Genomic DNA, 7264 nt, shown 5'->3' with positions numbered 1-7264 from the left:
TGTGGAATCATGACGTTTCCACAACGGGACAAGAGTCCCGTTGTGGAATCGTGATGATTCCACAACGGGACAACTGTCCCGTTGTGGAATCTTGATGATTCCACAACGGGACTCTTGTCTCGTTGTGGAATTTTTAAAAAAATTAAGGTTTATACAACGGGATGGTGACCCGTTGTGGAATCTCGCCGCGGCCAAGGCATGTTCTCGCCGCGGCTAACTGTTTCCACAACGGTACGGTAAATCGTTGTGGGAACATGTGTAACCACGACATTTCGCCGCGGCGAGTGTAATACGTGGCCGCGGCGAGATGTTTCCACAACTAGTAATTGTGCCGTTGTGGAAACATCTCGCCGCGGCGAAATGTCGTAAAAAATTTTAGGTCAACACTATAAAAGCCTCATTTCGATTTCTTTCTCCATTTTTTTTACTTCCTCTCGCCTCAGACCTTTATTTCGGCCATTTCTGTGAAATTTCCTCTCCTAAACCTACCTTGGAACTTTGCCGCTTTCTCGCCGACGCCAAATCTCGCCGCGCCTCCTCGCCGAAGCCAGTTCTCGCCGCCATGTCTTTCTCTCTCTCGGTCTAGCCTCCCTTGCTCCTTCTCCTACCGACCTAGAGGTATGTTTTAACTCAATTTCATATCAAAATCTTAAATGTCATGAATGTTTTGTGTGATTTATAAACTAATTTAGGATTTTGGTTGTAATTTATGATATTGGATTGTAGATTTTGCCGAAATTAGGGTTTTTATTTTTGGGTTTTATTTTGTAGTTTATAATTTTATGTATAATGTTATTTTTAGGTTTAATATAATGTGTTTAGTGTTGAATTTTGATATTTAGTGTTGAATTGAGTTTAATTTTGTGTTGAAAATGATTTATTGTTTGAAAATGTTGTTGAATTTGAGTTTGGATTCATTTGTTCAATTAGTGGTCCGATCAAAAACTCCCGCCGGTTACAAAGAAGCTGCCCCTAGCTCTTCTAGGCCTCCCACTAAAAAAGTAAGAGGCTTCGTCAATCCGAACCCGAACCCGAACCCGAAGTGAATTATAATAGTCGAATATTCACTAGTAAGGCCGCAGAAGATCGATATGACATTCTCGTTCAACGAAGTCCGATCTTTGAACGAGGGTTGAAGGTGAGCCCAAGCACGCCTATAGGGGGTCAAATCCACAACACCATCGAAGGATTCTCATGGAGAAAATTTTGTGCCACACCCGAGCACAAAGCAAACGTCACTCTCATGTACGAATTCTACGCGAACTTACTTGATCAAGTGGATGATGTGGTGACGGTTCGCGGTGTAGAGGTCGACTGTAGTGTCGGAGCTATCAACGCGTTGCTAGGAACTCCGGACATTGATTTCGAGAATGAGGGTTACCGACAATGGTTGAGAGATCCTAACCTCGACAAAATGTTGAGTTTGTTGACTACTCCTGGAGAGAATTGGGTCATGGACAGAGGAGTTAGAAAGCTTCTCCGAAAATCGTTGACAAGGTTAAACTTTTCTTCTTTTGTGTGTGTATTATTGTCTATTGCATGTTTTCAATATAACGGTTTTATTTTACAGGCTCGCAAAAACGTGGATTTATTTCATTTGCTCTCGTCTCTTTCCGATAAAGCATTTCACCCGTCTCGACGAGGAACATGTCCACCTTCTGTTTTGTGTCATACGTGGATAAACCATCAATGTCGGTCGATTCATCTATAATTGGATGAAGAGAATCGAATACAAGAATATCAAAAATGGGTTTCCGTATCCGTCAATCATCTACGGCTTGTGTCTGAATGCCGGTGTTGGAGGCTCAAAACACGACACAACCAAGAAGTGTGCGGCGCCTATTAATGACAAAACGATCGAGAGATACATAGTAAAAGAACCGGAAGAGGAGGACGAACCGTCACTCAACGAGCCACTGTTGTGCTTACAACCACCTCCGGGGTATGATCCCGCCATCCAAGACTACATTGCTCGATGTAACCACTATCTCGTCGGCGGGTATCAACACACCCAAGACTACATGCACCGACAAGGAGAATATGGCGCCGCGGCTTTCGAGGGATTAAATGAGCTCATAGGTCGATGGGACATCAACCAGGAGAATCAATTTCAGTTCCCTCCATATCCTCAATACACATACTATCCGGCCCAAGCACCGCAATGGCATCTGTATATGGCACCTCCTCAGTATCCGGGACCACCACCACCACAACCACCTGGGAATAACAACGACGGCAACGAGTAAATTTTTTTAATGTGTTTTTTGAACTCTTCTTAGTTTAATATTTGTTTTCAATTTTTTTTATATGTGTGAGACTTAAATATTTATGTTTTTATGTGTTTTATGAGATTGTTTGATACTCGGTTCAGTTTTTATTTGTTTTCAAGTTTTTTTCATATGTGTGAGACTTAAAATATTTATGTTTTTAGGGTTATTTGAATTTGTGTTTGCTGTTATTTGTAAGTAAAATAACTCAGAAATCATTTCCCGGTGGACTTTGGAACTCTTTCGCCGCGGCCACATATAGAATTCGCCGCCGCGTAATAGTTTGGCCGCGGCCAACAACATTCGTTGCCGCGGCGAAATGAATCGCCGCGGCGATCGTAAGACGTTGCCGCGGCGAGACATGCACAACGGGACGGTTTGACCCGTTGTGGAACACATTTCGCCGCGGCGAAATATATACTTAGCCGCGGCGAGATGAATTCCCAGGAATACACGACCTCTGGAACTCAATTCGCCGCGGCGACGTATTATGTTGGCCGCGGCCATATTACTTCGCCGCGGCCAATACTGTACGTTGCCGCGCTGAAATAGTTACAGAGTCTCGGGATTTCTGGGGAGCAATCTTGCCGCGGCGACGCCTTATATTCGCCGCGGCAAGATGGGGTCGCCGCAACCAACGGTATACTGTGCCGCGGCGAAAATGCACAACGGTATACGCCCAGCTCAGAGCTCGCCCAGCTCGGAGCTCGCCCAGCTCGTAGCTCGCCCAGATAGGAGCTCGCCCAGCTTGCCGCGGCCAAGTAGTACACCCGCCGCGACGAATTGTTATGGCCGCGGCCACCATAATACGTCGCCGTGGCAAGATAGGGTCGCCGCAGCCAACGGTATACTGTGCCGCGGCGAAAATGCACAACGGTATACGCCCAGCTCGGAGCTCGCCCAACTCGTAGCTCGCCTAGCTCGGAGCTCGCCAAGCTCGTAGCTCGCCCAGCTCGGAGCTCGCCCAGCTCGTAGCTCGTCCAGCTCGGAGCTCGTCCAGCTCGTAGCTCGCCCAGATAAGAGCTCGCCCAGCAGCTCGCCCAGCTCGGAGCTAGCCCAGCAGCTCACCCAGCTCGCCGCGGCCAAGTAGTACACCCGCCGCGGCGAATTGTTATGGCCGCGGCCACCATAATACGTCGTCGCGGCGTAGTTTCATGTTGGCAGCGGCCATACTGTTGTCAATGGTGCCCACAAGAAGAGTAGTAGTGTCTGTTTATGTACATTTGATGTCATATAGTCTTACGAAGACTCTTGCTTGTAATTGCCTATTCATTCATTAATAAAGTTGAAACGTTCATTCAATCTTCCTTGTCTGAAGCTTTATGATAAAACCATAGTCTTTTAGTCCATAAACAAACTTAACAACTTGCGAAGAGACAAATGTAGATTTGCATGAACAAACTCTTCGTAGTTTGCTTAAAACGATATATTCGCAATCTTAGGGTCAAAGGACTATTGACCTCAGTATGATTGTTAGAAGAATCTATGATGTCTGGTTATGAGGCATTGAGAGTTTGGGACTCTATAGTTCTTCTAGGTATCTTCCGAAGATACTGAATTGACCAGTGCACTTCTAGAGACAATATAAGAACAAACCATTTAACCTCTTATGTCTCGAAGTCACTATGTATGAATTGCATCATGCTTACCTTAATCCTGAAATGAGACATGCCATTTCACACCTTAGTATTCTCATTTGAGAAAGTCAAAGTTCGGACTCACTATGTGATTCCGAACAAGGCCTATTGGTGAAGTACTAAGTTGTGAGTCTGTCATGAGTAACTTTGTGAAGTTCTCATAGATATGGAATTCATGTACAAGATTGCTGAAATGCAATGTATGTCACCTCATGCTTTGTTCCTTGGAGTGTGAATAAATGAACTGGCCAGTGTCCAAATTGAGTCCTGACTCTTTTGGATGAAACAATGTGACTTGTTAGCTCCTCGTCAATACATTGTTTCTAACTTATTCACAAGCGACAAAGGAGTTGAGGAAATAACAGCTAGAAGGGTAAAATGGTAATTTAGTAAATCCCGACTAGCTGATGACATTCATGAAGGGTAAACATAGATAATATTCAGTGGATCCGCTCATCATAATTAGGTCGAATTCTTGAGTAGAAAATAAATTCATTTGAACCGAGAGATTTTCAGTGTCAGCTCTTTAGTGGAGTCAGTTGGCATTAAGCTAAACTTGGAAAAGGTTTGTGAACTTTTGAGTCCAAGTGTTTAGCTAAAGCTTTGTTCATTTGGGTCCATGAGGTCACTGTCACGAATCACATCGATAGGAATAGTTAAACTGGAAGCTAAGTCAAAACAAGAACGAAAATTGTCGAAAGGGTATTTTTGTCTTTTGAGACATAAGGATGAAATGGATGTCAATAAATTTTGACAAGTTCATTTGATGACTTAATGTCACTCGGCCATAATATGATTAATTGGGCCTTGTGAATTAATTTCATTTCATAAGAATTTTATTGAAAATTCTTAATGGGCCTTTCACATGTTGTCATGAACAAATGAAGAAGCTTCTAGAAGCTCCTTCTAGATGTGAAATGGGCGCCCAAATACCCAAGGGAAAGAGAAATTATTTTGTGCATAAATGTATCAAGATACTTGCCAAAAGAAAAAGAGGAAACAAATTTCCTCTATGAGGAAAGCATAAGTTCGGCCAACACAAGGGAAAGAGAGAGACAAACTAAATGAGGAAACAAATCCAAGGCTTATTGAAGCACATGTTGGACGTGCAAAGCAAGGGAAAAAGAGGAAATAAGATTTCCTCATAAAGGCTTGGAAAATAAGAGGAAACTACTTCTTTCCAAGGCCAACCCTTCTCCTATAAATAGGACCCTCATTCCTCTCATTCTATTCATTCCACATAAGTTAGAGATTGAGAGCTTCTCTCTTTAGACCTTGTGGTGGCCGAAAATCCTCTCTCTCTCTCTCTCTAGTTTATTTTCGATTATTTCTTGTCTTGGCACCTAGGTCCTCACTCGACCTAGTGTTTAGCTCTGCGACTTCGAGACTCGTTCTCAAGTCGTAGTGTTTAAAAGTGTCCACTCACTGATTCCTTCTTTTCGAGTGATTTAGTGATAGAAACTTTCGTGGTTGCTCGAGGTGCCGAGGAAAGAAAGAGAGACATGCTGCGAGGGGAGACGAGCGTTGCAACTTTCCAAAAGCTTCTACAAGGTTCAAGCTTCAAGAAAGGTTAGTAACTTTAATAGCTCATATTAGTTTTTATTTACATGTACATGCTCTTGTCTAGGTTAGTAAAAACTAGTTTTACTTAAAAAGAAATTTTTTAAAATTCCGCCGCTTAACGAAGCGTTAAACTTTTTCTTAAACCCTAGATCGATTCCAACAAATGGTATCAGAGCTATGGTCAAAGGAATGCATGTGCATGTTTTTAAATTATGAGCTTGAAAATCGTTTTCGAAAGTTTACTAATTTTGTGACAAGTTAGAATTGTAATCTTAGATTTTTTTTAATTTATTGCTCATGCCTTTAAATTAAAAACCATGTTGATTTTCTATGAGTTTGGGATGATGTTAAAACACATTAGAATCAGTTCTAAAAGTTTTTAATTTTTAAAGGTTTGAGAATTTTCGAGTAAATTTTGTGACTAGTTTTATTTTCTTGCTAGTTTCGTTTATTTACTTGAATCGTTTTATGCATGTTGTTATTTCTTTTATTCTATGTTATTACCCTGCTAATAAAACACAAATAAAAGCTTTAAACAACTTCATAAAACGTTCCGTTACACTCGATTCTTTTTCGCACCTAAAAGGACAAAGCTTTAATTTATTTCTTTTTCTTCGAGCTGGAATGTAAACCCGCATTAAAAGCGGCATAACTCTCTGTTCAGAAATCGAAATTTAATGATTCTTGAATAAAATTAAAGCTCTGTCTGTCCTCTATCCAATGCCACCGGTTTCGGCTCAAAAGGACATCGAAGCCGCCAGTTATGGCGATTTTACTCCGAGGTGCGCGGCTGTCTGAAACTCCAGTTTTTTAGAAATCCCGATTTTCAAACCCCACTACCATGAGTTATAGAACTCTAATGAGAAAACTTTCTTGAGCAAAAATGTTTTTCATATGATTATAAACATGATGTGTAAGATTAAAATGTTTTGATTTTTGAAAGTTTAATTGAAATTGAATTTTTACAAAACTAGTTTGAATTTTGAAAAACCGTTTTCACTTTCAAACTTGAAAATATTTTGTCATCCAAATCAAATAAGTTTTCAAAATGTTTTCAAAACTATATCTATATCACATATGTTCAAAATCTATATGCTCTTGAAATTTTGAGTGGGAGGTCTCTTTGTAGACAAAACCGAAAAATAAAAAGATGTGTAATCTCAAACTTTCAAGTGTTCGAGTGAGTTGAAGTTCACACTTCCCTCACGCACTTTCCCGAAATAGAAAATAGGAAAAGATCGAGTATGTCCCTTGTGCCTTTATGCACTAATACTGCTCTGAACATGTCGATCTAGGATTCTCTTCTAGTTGTCCGCTCTGTCGCTCTCTAACTAGGAAATTTGTTTCCGAACTTATAAGAGTCGATGAACCAACTCCAAAAACTAAGTGGGAGGGTTATACTCGTTGTTTGTAACCCGCGATCCCCAACACTAGTGAAAGGTGCAATAACGTGGGACTAAGAGCCGCTCTTGCGACCCTCACTTAAATGTGAGTACTCCAAGGCGTTATTGCTTCGATCATTGCTCAATGAGATACGTCCGAGAGTGATGCAATGATGGCAAGGCCTCCCCTTGGGGGATTGTTTTTCAAAGCTGATCTTTTGGACTAAGTGGTTGGTTGCACACTTAGGCTCAATCCCTAGTATCCTTCCTTAAGGCTCTGCGAAAGGATGTGAGTGATCAAACCAATTTACAAGGTGGCTAGTCAAAATGATGTACTGACATCTTGGCTTAGCATTAATGATGTGTCATTTACTTATAAATGGAGATTTTTTGCGGCCTTCTCTTGAGGGAGTAA

This window comes from Urtica dioica, chromosome 1 (assembly GCF_054948205.1).
Source record: "Urtica dioica subsp. dioica isolate 48M chromosome 1, U.dioica_male_clone48M_v1_H2, whole genome shotgun sequence".
Taxonomy (NCBI): domain Eukaryota; kingdom Viridiplantae; phylum Streptophyta; class Magnoliopsida; order Rosales; family Urticaceae; genus Urtica; species Urtica dioica.
This window is presented reverse-complemented; position numbering follows the sequence as displayed.